This window comes from Fukomys damarensis, unplaced genomic scaffold (assembly GCF_012274545.1).
Source record: "Fukomys damarensis isolate Sample0158 unplaced genomic scaffold, DMR_v1.0_HiC HiC_scaffold_20, whole genome shotgun sequence".
Lineage (NCBI taxonomy): Eukaryota > Metazoa > Chordata > Mammalia > Rodentia > Bathyergidae > Fukomys > Fukomys damarensis.
In genome coordinates this window covers 12,781,236-12,797,710 of record NW_022900932.1, presented here as the reverse complement: position 1 = coordinate 12,797,710, position 16,475 = coordinate 12,781,236, and the positions used below count along the sequence as shown (strand labels likewise).

The following is a 16,475-nucleotide window of genomic DNA, read 5'->3' as shown; positions in this document are numbered from 1 at the left end:
ACCAGAGCGCGCCGCCCAAGACAATGAATGAAGACCTGGCACGGGCTCCACATTCCATCGCGCACAAAGCCTCCCTAAATCGCGTTACACCCGTTGGATGGGTGACAAGAACGCCATTAAAGCAGTTGTGATGACTGTTTTGTTAGGAGTTTGGGAAAACGCTTGGAGGGAAAGCAGGGAAGCGCTGGACGGCTGCCCGTTCCCCACCATGAAAAGGAAAAATGCGCAAGGAAAACAGCCAGAAGTTGCGAGGTTCCTGGCCTGCAGCCCTCCTCCTGCCCACCAGGGGGAGCCCGGTGCTTTCCCAAGGTGAGAGTCCCACAAAGGCAGTGTCTACACTGGCTTGCAGCTGTGGACACTGGCTGGGCACGGGGCACAGGCTGGCTTCTGGCTGCTGTTTTTTTGGACCACGTTTATGTCCGTAGAGCCACCCTGCTTCCAGGCTCCGAGAGGGCAACCTACCCCTCATCTGCTGCCCCAGATGCTCCCTCTATGTTAAGGGCGGCCAAGGGAATCACCCGGCCTGATGACCCAGCCTGACTGGTCACCCCGTCGTCTGTCTCCCCCGGCCCCTGCTGCGTGAAGTCCTTCCAGACTGAGTCACCCTTAGGGGGAAGCTTGACCCTCACCTGGTCCCTTTTACTCAGAGAAGACAACTGCGGCCCTCGGTGGCTTGGGCCCAGGGTGTCACGGTGGCCTTGTGGCTGTGCTCTCTCTGTGTGTCACGCTGCCATGCTGGCTTCTGCTAGGTGTGCTCCCTGGATGGCTCCAGCACCTGGCCTTAGCTGTGGCCTCCCATGAGACCGGGCCTTGCCACTTCAGCTTGCCCTGGACGATGGTCCGCACCCCGTTGGGTGCTGGGGTGGAGGAACAGCATCCCTCGATCGTCAGGGTCTAGCCAGGGCCTCTCTGTGCCCTTCCAGCCACCTCCTGAGCAAAGAGTGATCAGTCCCTCCCAGCTCCAGACAAGAGCGCTGAGGCCTGATGTACTCCCACGGCCAGCTGGAGTCCACAGTGCCAGGCAGGGGAGTAAGACCTGAACCAGTCTGACTTGTACCCCTCTGTGAATTCCAAAAGATGTACCAGAACCCCACAGAGAATTGGGCCTGCCGAATCAGGATGGCAAGAGAGGGAGGGGCTGCTACTGTCATGGGTCCTGGCCTGCTAGGACTGTCTTCCCCTCTCTGGGCCCCAGCTTCTCCTCTCCCAGAATGCCCGTGGGACTGACCTGGGGTGTGTTTCTGGGAGCCTCACTTATGCGTCCTTCCCCACTGAGTGCTAGTGGCCCCCCACCTCCCCCTGCAAGGTGCTGGCTATAGCCAGGACAAAGAACAGAGGGGCACCTTCCTAACCTGCCACTCACACTCCCGGGTCACCCTGGGAGGGGAGGTATGGGAGGCCAAGCAGTGGTGCAGGGCCCCTCACTGTGGGACCAGGCCTGTACCCCATCACCGACTCCAAGGGAGGCACTCCGCTCGGTGCGAAGATGGGCACGAAAACATGAGGAAGCAGGCCTGTGCCCAGGGACATGACCCCACCTCTGACCTCTGACCCCTGACCCCGACCGACACTCACTGATGTTTACTGTGTACCCACTCTGAACTGAGCCTTGTAGAAAATTCTAGGAATGTGGAAATATGTAAGGCACATAAGGAAAGCCCTGCCTTCATGCGTCTCACAGTCTGGGGACTCCTAAAGGAGTCTGCCCTGGGACCCTTTCCCTAGCCATGGCCCTTACTGTCCCAAAGCCCAGCCTCAAGCTCTGACAACCCACACGCTCAGGCAGAGCCTGCGGGGCCTCCTAGGTGACGGCACCAGCCAGTCATGACGTGTGACTCTACTCCATGCAACGGGCCCTCAAAATCAGCTCTTCACCCCATAAAGGATGAGGCAACTGAGGCTCGGAACTGGGGCAGTGGGATGCCCAACACCACAGGATTAGTTAGCAGTGGGCCAGATCCAAAGCCAAGCCTGTCGAAGGCCAGGACCCAAGGCTTTCTTTCTTGTCCGTGCTCCGTGCTGTCGCCTCGGGACCCTCCAAAGACCCGACGCTCATGAGTCCACATAGCACATGCACAGCCTGGGCTTGTGGAGGCGGAGGAAGCAGCAGAGCAGGGGGACAGGTGGGCCGTGCTGCACGGCCTACAGGATGCCGGGAGGGAGGGAGGGAGGGAGAAGCCGCCACGAAAGGTCACCCTGGGCTTCCTCCCGGCCTCGAGGCCTCCTTCTGGGCCCCTCCTCGGTCGGGGTTCCTGCCGCAGCCTGGCCTCCCGGGCACCCTCCCACCCTGTTCCCAGCGAAGCCACCGCAAAAATGCCATCCTGATTCCACAACACTAGGGTTTGTCAAAGTGCAGGGAACAATGGATGCTTTCACAGTGACAGGAAAAGACCGCAGGAAAACCCTGGGGAGGGGGCACGGCTGGGGAGGGGAGAGGAGGGAAGGGGCTGAGACAGACAGAGGAGAGGGGAGGCCTGGAAGAGGCGGGGCGGGGTCCACAGCGCCAAGCGGGAGTAAGAGAGCAGAAGTGACAGCAAGTGACAAGGAAAGAGATGGCTGCAAGCCGCCCCCCAGGGGAAGAGGAAGCCGACATGGGAAGGAACGGAGCCCTACGGGGACCACGAGCCCCTCCAGGACCTGCTCCCGCTTGTCGCCAGGCACCGTGCCCATCACGCCACCAAACCCCTCTCTCCAGACCCCAGCCGCCTGCCGCCGCCATCTGAAGCCATCTCAGGCAGAGATTTTTGGAAAGGGAAGACTTAATCACATGTGCGGCCCCTCCCGGGTTATCTGTTTCCTGCTTCTGGCTTTTCTCCACCAGCCAACCACACGATCAGGGCTGAGGGCTGAGGACAGTCCAAAGGGGCGGAAAACATCCGAACCGCAGGCATTGCAAAAGGCAAGAGCTTTCCTCCCCTCACGTGACTGCAGTGCCCGGGACAGCTGGTGACTGACCAGAGGTGGATGTCACATGTACACGCAGCCACCCCTGGGGCTCGCAGTTCTCCTGAGCAAGCGGGGGTCCCCGGCCTCCCTGCTGTGTGCCCGTGTACCCTGCAAGCCCTTTCTCCTGACTGTACCCTCTCTCAGGCTACAGCCACCCCAGTTCAGCCAGGTAGAGCTCCCCTCCGCCATAAGCACTCAAAAGGCTGCTTCCGGCTTGGGGTCCCATCCCCGCAGAACTGAGGATAAAGCACAAGTCATGGGATCCCTTCTCCTGTGGCCCCAGCTGACCCTCTACCCTTAGCTGTTCAACTCTTCTACAAAGCTTACAGTCAAAACCAAAGTCACTTCCTGCAAGTGACACGCCACCCCTACGCCTTGGCTTTTGTAGTTCCCTACACCTCTATTTTCCATCAGTGAACATCCTTGTGTCCTTCAAGGACAAGCCGGAAGGGACCCTCCCAGGGTCCTCACTCTGCCCTCTGAGTCCCAGGCTGGCCCACTAGCTGAGAACTTCCTACCGCCTCTCTGAAGAAAACTGAGCCCCTACACTCCCGGGGGACAGCGTGGTCCACACTGCTCACTGGGCTCTGGGTCCTGCCCCAATCTAGCCACCAGCAGCCAAACTCAGTGATTCAGCTGGAATTTAAAGAAGCTGCACAAACTGCCATGTTGTTTCCCATCAACCTCTGCGTGGGTGGACACGTGGGACCCTTGATTTGTTCAGCTTCTTTCAGGGCCCAGAGCCCAGGCTGGGGGTCAGAAGCCAGGACAGGCGAGATATGAGGCTGAGAGAGGAGGACAGGAGGGAGGTGACAGTGCTGGGGCCGGGGTAGGAGTCTCTCTGTCCGCAGGATGCCCCTCCTGGGCAACACTGACCACTCTGGCCGGCAGCACCTTCTTTATAGCCCCAGCACCCCCAGCGAGGCGGGTTGGATGGGTCCCAGCGCTGCCCGGCCCTCGGAGGTCTCATGCAGGTCCGCGCAGGGAAAGCAGTGGGATCAGAGGTGGAAAGGCCTCGGCCTACAGCGAGGCTTTGGGTGTGAGGGCCAGGGCTGAGGGAGGAGGGGACAGATGGGGAGCTCGGCTCAAAATAGCAATGGGGGAAGGGTGTGAGGGGCGGCCAAGTGCCAGAGCAGAGGTCTGGTCCGCCCTGGCCGGCGAAACGCTCAAGTCAGCAGTTTGGGCCGCTCCGGCAGGAGCCTGGGGCTGGGGCTCCTGCAGCTGCCTGGCAGAGGCTGCAGGCCCGACATAAATCACCTCCTCTGTGGGCCTCGATCTCCTCCTCTAGTTAGCAGGGAGGTGAGAGAGAAGCAAACGTCCCACTTTTGAGAACCTATGCACAGTGCAGAGTACAGCCGGCACCCAGGCCAGGCACCTTGTACCCAGGCTTGGAGCTGACTTCACTGTTTCCAGAAAAGAAAACGGAGGCCCAGAGGGGTCAGGTCACTTGTGCAAGGTCCCAAAGCATACGTGCAGGCCTTGAACCCTGGTCTGTCTGGCTGGCCTGACGTTCCCTCTGCTGCATGAGCTCGCCAAGGTCCAGGAAGCCATGGACTGCGCTAGGTCACCTGTGGCAACTGGGATCACGCAGAGCAGGGCCGAGGGCCACCTGCAGCAGCCCAGGCACTTTCTAGTGCAGAGCACGGGCTGCGGGCAGCCGGATGTGCAGCCCCCACCTCTCTGTGATCTTCTGCCTGAGGGAAGCACTGCCCCTCTCCTCACCCTGCCCAAGGAGCCCCAGTTAAGAATAGCCCTGCAGGTGCCCTGAGGAGGAGAAAGGGAGTGTGCACGGCTGGCTGGGGGGCTCATTCTCACACCCACGTTTGCACACCCAGTCCACGGCCGGCACATCCTGTCTCTCAGTGCAACGCTGTCTGTCTGATCCCGAGCTCGGACTCCGCAGTGAGGGCTGCTTCAGGCTCTCGCTCTCTGACCTCAGAATCCAAATCTAACGAATCCCTGGGGGAGGCTGCTCTGCAGGTCCGGGGACCCACTGTGGGAGGCATCACTCCACACGGCACCATGACCGCGCAAGTGGGATGTGAGCAGATGCTATCTCCTCCACAGCATCCCCGAGTGCCCATTCGACAGCCCAGGAAACTGAGGCACAGAGGCAAGTGGCTCAAGGAAGTAGGGAATGGAGCCCAGGGCTCCGCTGTGCACTGGCTGCAGACTGGGGAGGTGCTATCCTGGGGTGGGGTGTACAGCTCAGCTCCTAGCAGCGGCCCTGGTGGAGGGGCTGAGAAGGGCCAGCAGAGCCCAGACCTGTGAGGCCTTGGCATGTGGAAGCCATCAGAGGCGACAGCGATCACGGAGCAAAGCCCAGCCGCTGGGGCCCCAGCTGTCGGCAGGGAAGCAGAGGAGCTCAGGCCTGCAGGCCGCTCCTGCCACCACCTCCTCACAGGGGTTTGGCCTTGGCAAAGGCACATGCAGCTCCCAGGGAGAAAAGTCAGCCCCTAGCTGCACACGTGGGGGCTGCTGGTCAGGTGGATGCCCAGAAACATGGACAGGAGCTGGGGGAATCTGGCTTAGCTCCTGGGCCTTGGTTTCCACGCAAGGAGCTCAGGGCTTCCGCATCTGGACTGCTGTGTCTGACACGTCTGCCCAGCCTCACTTCAGGGCCTTCGTTGCCCTCTGCAGGATCAGCAGCAGAGCAGGACCCCATGTGGTTTACCTGGCCTCTCACGGGGGCCGTCCATGCACTCTCAGCAAGTAGGTATTGGTTTCCACCACACTCGCACCTGTACCTGGTGGAGGAGGCACAGCTAACCGGACAGGAGTCACTGGCTGCCGTCAATGTAGAGCCAGTGGGAAAGAGCATGGAGCAGGGGTCTCAGGCCGGCAGCTGAGGGGCTGTGAGGGGACTGCCCCAGGGCAGGAAGTTGCACAGTGCAAAGGTGGGTGTTTCTTGGCTCCTCCCCCATTGCACCCTTCGGTGTGCTCTGGGACTGGGCCAGGTCCCCCTCCATCTGCGGCTATTTCCTGGGGACAGGCAGCATGGGACAGGTGGCCCCTTTCTGTGGGCACCCGGTCCAGTGAAGGACTCTGCAGCTGCCTCTTGACTTGGTGCACAACATAGGGCTCGCCGTGGCGTGGGGTCAGGGTGGCAGGCACGTGATGTGTGCTGCCATCTCCGGGCACGCAACCCTTTCTCAGCAAATGTCCACCGGGAGGTGGCGCCCAGACTGGAGAAGCAGGAGCAGTGTGGCCCTGAGCACTGCCCCTCCGCTGGGCCTGTCCCTCGCCTCCCTCTTGCTGTGCTGGTGCCACACAGGTGCCGAAGAAAGCAGGTCCCTGCTGGGCGCTGCAGGTGCACGTCAGAGCCAGGTCTCTTCCTACAGGGAGCCCTTCCGGCAGCCCCACAGCCCTGCACTCTGTTTCAGTGGGAAGCACTGAGGACCCTCTGCCCTGTGCGTGCGAGCACGCGTGCGTGCGTGTGCCTGTGCGTGTCACTGCTCCCCAGCCCTCCCCAGGCACACAGGCCACATGGGATGCAGCTCTGCCTTCCTGGCTCGGCGCCGCCCGGAGGAGACGAAGGCCCAGGGACCACTGAGATTTCACCCCAGCCTGGGACACGAAGCCAGAGGGACAAGAGAGCAGGAAGGGTTGGGAGGCGTGGGAGGGGCCTGCACAGGGGCCGCCACTTCCTGGGCACACAGGCCGGCTGATGTCCCCGGTCTGCAGTGTGACTATTGTCCCCAACAGTCCAGAGAGCAGGCTCAATGGGTCCTCTGTCTCTCTCTGAGCGCGCCAGCCTAGCTCAGTGGTGTCCCACCCGGGCAGCTGGGAGGCGAGGACTGACACTTCCTGTCCCCACTGCAAGTGTTCAGAGGGGCAGAAGGGGGGCTCTCAAGACAAGCACCCATCTGTCTTCCCCAGAGAAGAGCTGCCCAGCTGGGGGAGGAGGCGGGAGAAGGGACGTGGCAGGGGGCATTCTCAACCCTGCACCTTAGCTCCTCCTGGCCAGCCTTCGGCTCCCTCTGAGCTGGAGATGTCAGAAAAGCTCCTCCTTGCCTTTCCTGACCTCAGGACCTTTGCATATACTGTTCTGTCTTTCTTCAGATCACCACACCATTGCTCCCTGTTCTGTGTGACTATAGTTTGGTTGCCACATCCTGTCTGAAAATGTCCTATGCCATGCCATAGCCATATGGGTCTATTTCTTTACTGTCTTTCACCCTAAGCTGCATTCTTTCCTTGTACTTTCCATTCATTATAGAAGGTTCCTTGCAGCTAGGGCAGGGCACCTACACACAGTAGGTGCTCATTAAATGCTTGATGAACGATTAGATGGAAATAACACACTAAGCACTGATCTATACATTGAGGCATAAGGTCAGGAAGAACAGAGCCCTGTGTTTTGGGAGTTGGGGAGGCGGTGCACAGCAGGAAGAGCTAGGAGAAGCTGCAGTGGCGAGGGCTCTGCGCAGATGGAGCAGCTGCAGGTGAAGGCTGAGACACCTAGATTTCAGCCTGGGAATGATAGGGAGCCAGGGGTGGGATAAGATTGTGGGTGGCGAGGCCTGCCTGAAGGTTTGAGGGCTCTGGCTGCACCTGGAGAATGGGAGGAGAGACCCCCAGTACAGGGAGGCTGTCACCGTGGTGGTGTGGCCCGGGGTCTGCAGCAGGAGCAAGGTGAGGGACACAGAGAGGGACGGGAGGTGGTGAGAGGCCTTGGACGGCCTTGAGAGTGGGAGTGTGAAGCCTGACCACTCTGGGCGTCGGCTGAGAGTCCTGGCTCTGTGGCAGGGGTGTGGTCAGGGGGCTGATGACTCTGCTGGGTCCTGTACAGGAGGCTCAGGGCCTCTCCACTGTCCCCGCCGCCTGCCAGGCCCCCAAGGATTCTTCTGAGCCGGGGAGGAAGATTGAGTGGAAAAGGTCTTGAGTCCACAGCAGAAGCAAGCTCAGCCAGGAGAGGGGGAAGCCACAGCCCCAGGAAGAGCAGCCAGGCTGTCGGTGCCCAGCGGCACAGCATATGCACAGCTCAGCTCGAAGGCATCACCCCGAAGGCTCCCCTTCACCCCATGGGGCCTGCACTTCACAGAAGGGGAGGCTGAGGCCAGGAAAGGTGAGGTGGCCTCCGGGACTGCAGAGCCCAAGTGGTGGCCAGACAGAGCTCAGGTTCCAGGACCATCCGGCCTCTGAACGTGGGGCCTGCAGTGCTGGGAGCAGGGAGGGCTCCTCTGCCTGCCACCGGCCACACCTCAGGAGCCAGCATCCCTTCCTGGGGTTAGAAACCAGGTAGAATCCTAAGCCAAGTCCCTAGCAAGTCTGCAGATTACCCCATGAGCTCCTTCCTGTCCCTCCCACCTTGCCTGGCTCCCAGCACCCAGAGAGTCAGAATCCCAGGTGTGGAAAGAGGGTGCAGAAGCCCTCAGTGATACCCTAAGCCTGCTGCAGCGCTCCTCCGTAGATTCGCCACCACTGCTGGGGTGACCAGCCTGCACCGGGCTAAGCAGCTGACAGGAAGCGAGTGGCCAACATCAGAACAGGGGCTCTTTATACTAATGCCAGGACCAAGGGAGGTGGCTGCAGGAGCCCAGCCTGGCCAGCGCATATCAGGTGGACTGCGGCATGTGTGGCCCAAGAGTGTGTGTGGCTATGCGGGGCCACTCTGTGCCTATCAGCTCCCATCAGCCACAGCTGGCTATGGATTTCTAAAAGTGACAGAAAGAGCTACATGGAAAACTGGGATAATCATAGCACTAGAGGAAAGCAAACAACATCCTGGCTCCCTGGCACCACTATTTGAGGCCCAGTGGGGAGATGTTATTCTTCCCCTGTGCGGCCTGCATCCTCTCCTCCAGCCAAAGCAAGTGCAACAGAGCACGGGCTGCTGGCCCTGCAGGCCTGGGTTCGAATCCTGCCTCTGCCAGTTACCGGCAACAAGAGCTTGGGAGATGTTTTGGGATCTCCCTGTGCCTTAGTTTCCTAGGTTCAAATTCAGAGAGCCGTATCTACCTGTCAGGTGAAAGCTGAGAGAAATTAAGCTCACGAGCGCAAAGTGCTTAGCTCCCAGTTGACATTCAGGAAAGAGGAGCTGTCACCACCCTCTTCACCCCACCACCATGTCCTATGTGCCTAAAATCTCAGCTGTCCAAGGCCTTTAGTCTCTTTCTCCTTTGCCCCAACAGCAACCTTTGAAAACCCAGGAAAGACTCTGAACTGCAGAATTCCACTCTCTGAGCCACTGTGAATCCACCCAGCCTCCTCCAGCAGGACGGCTCTGTGCTGAGGGCAGTAACCTGGAAACGTGGTGGTGGCCAGCTCGGTCCCCTCCTACCCTTTATTACCACCCAGTGGCCCTGGCAGGGACAGGCCCTGAGAGGCGCAGGGCCTTTCTGAGGTCACACAGTGAGTGAGGGGCAGGCCCACACCTGGCTGCCCAGCGGCCCGTCTCCCAGTCTCCCAGTCTCCCAGTGCGGTGTGCCCTGCCTCACGGCGGGCACAGCTCCGGGAGTGAAAGGAAGACTCTGTGGGCTGGGCTGGTGAAATCACTGTAAATGTGTCATCCGGAGTCACGGGGCTGGTCCTACAGAAGCTGGTGTTCTGTGCAGAGCCCCACGCCTGGGAAGGTCTGGCTGGAGGACCCGGTTGGGGAACAGGACCAGGGACTGGACCCCAGCTCCAGCTGCTGTCTCTGTCTCCTGCTGTGCTTCCTGCTGCACCATCCCTCCAGTCCTGAGCACTGGAGCTGGAGCCGGAGCAAGACAGGAGCTCCTCGGGTCTCTGCTGTCTGCACCCCATGCGCCCCCAGAGAGGCCCAGCAGGCCGGGAGGGCAGGGCACGTGTCCAAAGCCCACACAATCACCACCTTGTCCCAGGGAGACAAAGGCCAGGCCCTGGCCCCTGGCAGCCAACCGCCCAGAGGTATGACAGATCGCAGAGTTGCTGAATTTAGAATTTTGCAAAATGTTAGCACCGCAAGAGCCGAGATTCTTGGAATCTCTAGAATTCAGAGCAACAGTGTATCCCAATCATTGACGGGAAAATCTTCACTTCGGAGAGCAATGCACCCGGCACATGGGGACACGGACCCTGCAGAAGGCTCAGAGTCACATCGCCTGCACGTGGACGGACTGAGGAACCACCAAGTGCCACCGCCGTGCGGTGTGGGAAGCCTGGCTTCCCCGAATAATGCAGCCTTGTGATCACGCACCCTAACTATCTGGGGCAGAACACCAGGCGGGGTTAGGAGGAGGCCCCGGAGGAAGTACGCTTCCAGGTCTCAGTGGGCCCTGTCATCTCGTGTTCCCAGGACCCTGACAGCACAGTCCCCTCCCCACCTGCCCTAGGGCCACAGTTCTGACCTGGCCTCCTGTACAGACGCTGCTGGAGCTAAACAAACAAACAAAAAAATTGCCCATGCCTAGGCCTATCCTGGATGTATGCATGTGCACTCTCCTGGATCTACTAGCACCCACCAAAATAAACAAACCCAAACACCTAAGATCCTAATGTGAAGCCCCAGCTGAAGATCATTGATCTGATCAGACAGGGAAACAGAGACAGCAAGTAACTGGCCTGAGGACACACAGCAGTAATCCCCAGTCCCAGTACCAAGCTCAGAGCCTCTAGGCTTCTACTTGTTTCCTCCTTCTGCACTTGTTTCCTCTCTATGGCTCCAGAGTTGTACCCCACTTGTTGCAGCTGTGTCAGAGGTCTCCTGCTCCACGGGTGCTCCTAGTGGTCCAGCCAAGGCAGAGTGGGACACACAGAGGCAGCAGGCTCCCAAAGCCTCCCTGACCTGTGCAATCAAAATTAACCAGGCTGCTCTGGAGGAGGCCTGCAGAGGGTATCCAGGTCCGTCCCCAGCCTCTAGGAGCCAGTTAACAAGGAATCCAGGGCTCCTCGGTCACCAGCTTGCTGTGCAACCTTGCACCAGTTACATGGCCTCTCAAGGTCACAGTGGTCTCAAGGCAGAGGCGGCACAGAGGACCTGGAATCCCTTCCCACTCTGCCTCCTGACCTCACACAGGCTGCACACCTGAGGGCGCAGAAGCCCTCCTTTCCTGCCCATTCCTGCTCAGTTAGGAAGTTGCTTCTCACATCTAACCCAAAGCATTCGGCTGTGCTTGGGCCCTTGGCCTGTGATGACAGAGAGCTGGCACAGATGCCCTTGGCCTGATGGCGGGAAACCCGGTCTCCTGCACCCAGGCTGAGGGTGGCCCCTTGTCGCTGCCCCATCCCAAGTCTGGCCTCCTCGCTAACTGCTGGGAACTGCACTTGGGACAACTGTGGGTTGTGTCACCAGGCTGTGCCATTTCAACTCTGTTCTGCCACTCTCCTGGCTCTGGGCAGCTGTTCTCCCCTGAGACGGGGATTTCCAGCCAGGAATCCTCACCCGCCACAGAAGGCCAGAGGCAGCCTCTGGGGTGGGGAAGGGGGGCCGGGGGACTGTGCAGCAGCGTCTCCCTAACATTAATGTGCCTCGGAGTGAGTAGACAGCCCACCTCCGTGGGCGACGCATACTTGGATCCCGCAGACCTGGCTGCTTCCCTGCCTCCCAGGCCCTGCAATCTGACAAGCTCCTGGGCAGCTCTGCCCCGCTGGGACCTGGGTGACGCAGGGACCCGGAGCCCACAAGGCCAAGCTCCTGCAGGCCTGGGCTGACTCGGGGGGAACTCTCCAAGGGAGGCAGGGCTCCGAAACAGGACTGCGGGAGAGGATCAGAGAAAGGCACTGCAGGCTGGGGGGCTCAAAGGCTGGGGAACCCCCGAGGATGTGCACGTAGGAAAGAATACACAAGGTGATCAAACTATGTTTAAATTTCAAAAAAAACTGATTACAGAAAAAGACAATGTTTACATGTTCAAAAAATTGATGACAGAAAAGGACACACTGTCGTGAATCCCCTTTGAAATCCTCTCCCAGGCTTCAAACACACATTTATCTCATTGTCCTTAACTCTTCCTGAAGCAGTTCTGAAAGTCTTCCCTCCTGAGTGTCTTTCTGAGGTGTGATCAAAATGATAAAGACTGCTGCCGCCAAGAGCCCCCCGACAGAGAGGCATGAAAAACTCGACCGTGTCCTCACCCACCTTGTGCACCGGATCTGGCACCAGGACACTTCTGACTCCTCCCCAGAGCAGCATGATCATGAAAGATGAACATTCTGAATCGATTCAGGATATGGGGCAGCCAGCACGACTGGCTGTGCGACAAAAGACACACAAGAAAGAGGACCTCCAGAACTGCTTCAGAAAGTGGCGGGAAGGGATGGGTTAAGCGGGTTTGAAGCAAAGGGGTAGGATTTTGAAGGGGATCCGTGACAATGTGTCTTTTACTGTAAACAATTCCGGCTGTGGGCCTTGCAGAGCCAGCTCCTCCCCAAGTGACTCTGAGATGAAAATGAGCCATGTGAGAGGTACCGGCCAGGAGCTGGCCCCAGAGACTCACAGAGGAGGACTTCATGAGTGTGGGAGCCTCCTGGCATTCAGATAACAAGAGAAATCAGAGAGGGCTGCCTGGAGGAAGTGACACTGCGTAGCTGCTCAGCCCAACTCCGGTACGGTTTGACTATCCCTGTACTGGGAGTTGGATGCCAGGGGCAGAGATACTGGGAGGTGTTGCAGCTTTGGTGGGAGGTCGTTAGGGAAGTCCCTGGGGTGTGCCCTCAAGTGGATCAAGACAGTTCTCACAAGAGGAGGGTATGGGAGATTCAAGCCCAGCCCCTCCTTCCTTCCCTTCCTCTCTCACCTTCCGTGTGGGATGCGGCCCTCGCTTGAGCCTGCCAGTGCCCGTTGCACTTTGATGTCCGGCTTACTTTCTGAATGAACCTCTCTGTACAACACGTGTGTTAGGGTTCCGGGGGTCAGCAGTGACAAGGTGATAGACACGGGTGCAGCTGCCCTGTGCTGGAGTATTCTCTTCCGGAGGGCTTGTGAGCCAGTCAGGACCTGCCGCCTCCTGGCCCCTGTGCTTGGCCTACCCCAGCCCCCAGCAGAGGACCAGGACGGTGAGTGCCGACACTCGGGACTTCGGGGCCCCACATCACACCGTGTGCCTTCTGAAAGGAGAACTGAGGATGCGAAACTGGCTCTCGAGGCTCCTTCCGGCCACCCACATGTAGGAAGGATGTAGATGTGGCCACCCCCAGTCCCCCATGCTGCACACCCCTCACTGTACCTGCTGTGCCTGCTGGCTGGAGCCAGGCAGGGCGAGCACACGGTAAGTCCAGGGGTCTGCCGGGGCCAGAGGGAGGCTGATGGTACACGGGTGGCTCTGGCCACCTTCCAGCCATGCCCCTTGCCCTCCTCCTGGAGCAGAGTCGTGGGTAGAAAAGACCCAGAGCGCTGTTCCCTGCCCCACCCAGGGCCCTGACAGAGCACAGCCTGGTCACCAGGCCTCCCTGTGGGTCCCAGAGGCAGCTCCTTGCTGGAAGGCTCCCAGCCCTAAAGCACTCAGACCTCTAGGTCTTTCCAGGCCAGTTCCAGGCAGCTGACTGGGACATGTTACTAACAGAGTCTCAGCAGCCTATCTCAATGTATGTGTGATGTTGGGTGTGCTGACCAGCACGTTAGAGGGAATAGTTCTTGAGCTTCCCAGTGTCCCACCAGGTAGGACTTTTTCTATCATCATTTTACAGAGGAGGAAATTGAAGCCTAGAAAGATCCTTTCTCCAAACCACACAGCTGGTAAGAGTCATTGCTGGGGGTCACACATGGCCCGCAGCTTTAGAGCTGGGCTTGGAGCCACTGCACTTTGATCAGAGGGGGCGGAGAGGTGGGGGCTGAGGTCATGGCCCTGGGCTCCGGCACCTACGTCACCACCTGCCAGGCAGCAGTCACTGCCCCCTGCCCTGCCTCCATCAACACCCATCCCGGCTGGCATTCTCCGAGTGCTCATGACATTCCAGGTCCTGGGCCAAGGGCCAGAATGCCACAGCCCAGGCCCTGCAGCCAGACAGCCTGGGCTCCAGAGGAGTCGCCTGTGCTGTCACCTGCAGCGGGTCCCTGATGGGATACTGGTCTGGGCCCAGGCTTCCCTCCATGGTGATACCAGGGATGCTGTTGGCCGCCTGCCTGTCTTCCTCTTCTCCTCCCTCCTCCCCTCTTCCTTCCTTCTTTTTTTCCTTCTTTCCTTCCCTTCCTTCCTCCCTCTGTAGATTTTTTATAACATGTAGTCATAGGCCAGTTGCTAGAAAAGGTACTGTTTCCCCACCCAGGCATCGATGGGTCTTGTCTGTTTTCATTACTATAATAAAACATCTGAAGCTAGGTACTTTTAAGGAGAAGAAGTTCTTTAGCCCACAGTTTTGGAGGCTGAAAGTCCAGACAGCATGTCTCCAGTCCTGGGGATGGCTTCCTGATGATGACACCATGATGAGATCCTACAGAGTGATGTCCCATGGTGAGACAGGAAGCCAACAGAAGGGAGGAAGCCAGGCTTGCTCTATGTAGCAGTCTTTGCCTGAGAACTAACAGGATCCCAGGAGAACAGGCCAATCCGCTCCAAGGATGGAGCCCCAATGACCTAACCACCTCCCCCTAGGCCCCGCCCCTTAAAGGTCCCACTACCTCTGACACTGCCACCCTGGGAACCAAACTTTCAACATATGAACCCTTAGGGTACATGCTCCAACCACACCCAAACCACAGCAGGTCTAAACTAACCAAAGGTTCTAAACCTTTCTAGCCTGAGAACACTTCTTCTGTGTACCCTGCTTGGAAGAGGCAGGTCCCCGAGATTCTGCAGGGAAAATCCCACATATGTATAGTCCTGCTCTATCCTGCTCTGGCTCCAGGCACTGTGACCCCAGAGGATACTCAGTGCAGCTGTGAGTTCAGAGTGGAGAGCAGGGTTGGGAGCCCCAGGCAACCCCAGGGAATGGGCTGTTCAGCCTGCTGCACCTTTGGACTCTCCAAGCCCTTGGGGATCAGTTTGAGCCAAGCCAGGGTAAGGAGCATGTCTGGTCCTAAGGATGATGAGACTGGGTGGCCAGGGGTCTGGGAGCCTGGGCTAACTTCCTCCTCCCCTGTCTCCTTACACCTACCTTTCCCAGCAGAACCCCAAAACTATTCCCAGCCTGCCTTTAAGGCTTCAGCTGTTGTAGGACTCGATTCTCCCCCAGCTCTATTTTTCTTTTTCTTTTGCAATCTCCAAGAAACCTGAGCTGCCAGATGGGTGGGGGAGATGATTATGTTCTGTCTGACATCTGGGTTGCATTAGCAGCTGGGGCGGCTGGCTCAGGAATGGCGCTCCCCTGGGTTCCAGCCCTCCCTGACCTCTCCCATGCCCGGCTTAGCAGAACACCAAGGCACAGGTAACTACACCCCTTGGGTGCCTTCCAAGAGTAACCGCTGCTCCCCAAGGAAGTCTCGGTAGAGGCCGAGGCTTGGAGAATTTCTCTTGAGAGGTAGCTGCCAGGCTGGGTGTGGCTGGGCAGGGTAGAGGGAGGTGCAGGGAAAGGACATTGGGCTCCCACCCCATCCCACTCCATCCCACACCAAGCTCCATCCTTATAGAGGTGCTGTGTGCAGCATCAACCCCCAGATGCAGGTGCCCCAGAGAAGCTAAGCAACTTGACCAAGGTTGCACAGAAGAACAGCATGCAGAACTCAAACTAGAACTCTGTCCTTTGCAGTATTATTATTATTATTCTTGTTATTATTATTTTGGTACCAGGGATTGAACTTGAGACCTTGTGCTTGCAAGGCAGGCGGTGGCACAACTGAGCTAAATCCCCAGCTCTTTGGCAGTATCAATTTGGAAGCTGTTTCTTTTGGCCTCACCGAGATGCCCCCTCACCGGCGACACAGTCCATCTGAGTGGCGCGTGGACCCTGTGTGGACCTTAGCAGAAAGGCAGCCGTCGGAGTTTTCCCATCCCTACATAAGAGCACCACATATGGCCACCTGAGGGAAAGGAGCCCCACCCATCTTCAAGGCTGTGTGGTGACTTTCGTGTCCTTGGATACTTTTGCCTTTGTAGGCTTCCCCATAAGGGAATTGTTTCTATTTTCTGATTGCAACAGCTAAAGACAAATATCCAGGGTGGAGTCACAATTATAAATTCAATGCTGCTGCCCTTCCTCTTCTTTCTTGAGATGGGGTCTCTGCTATGCAGTTCAGGCTGGCCTTGAACTCACAGTGATACTTCTGCCTCAGCTTCCTGAGTGCTGGGATTACAGGCGTGCATCACCACACCCATGTCTTCTGGTTTTAAAAATGAAAATGGAAACACTTCTGTTGGACCCTAAAAGTATCATGGGGCCCGGGCAATGTCCTCACTGTTAGGGAGAAGTTGGCCTCTTGGGGTCATCAGGTCATCAAAGGACTCTTTTATACTTTTAATCCCATCGGATACTTCCTTATTTTGTTCTTGACTTGTACTTGCAGTCTGACCTCACCAACCAGAGTATAAATTTCTCTATGTCATAGCGCTGGTTCCCCAGTGTGAGCCTCATCCTCCCTAGGATCTGTCAGCCAATCTTCTGTACACACTCACAGGCTGGTTTCTACAGCAGCCGAGTGGTCTCTAATTTAAGCCAGTTCCCAACCTTGGATGGCTTCTCCCTGCCCTATGCAC

At 58.2% G+C, this 16,475-nt stretch overlaps 1 protein-coding gene across 3 annotated transcripts in view; it reads right to left on the bottom strand.

The window, feature by feature from the left end:
- Positions 1-16,475, bottom strand: part of Zcchc24 (zinc finger CCHC-type containing 24) — a 42,882-nt gene that overhangs the window by 11,675 nt on the left and 14,732 nt on the right. The window lies entirely within an intron of this gene.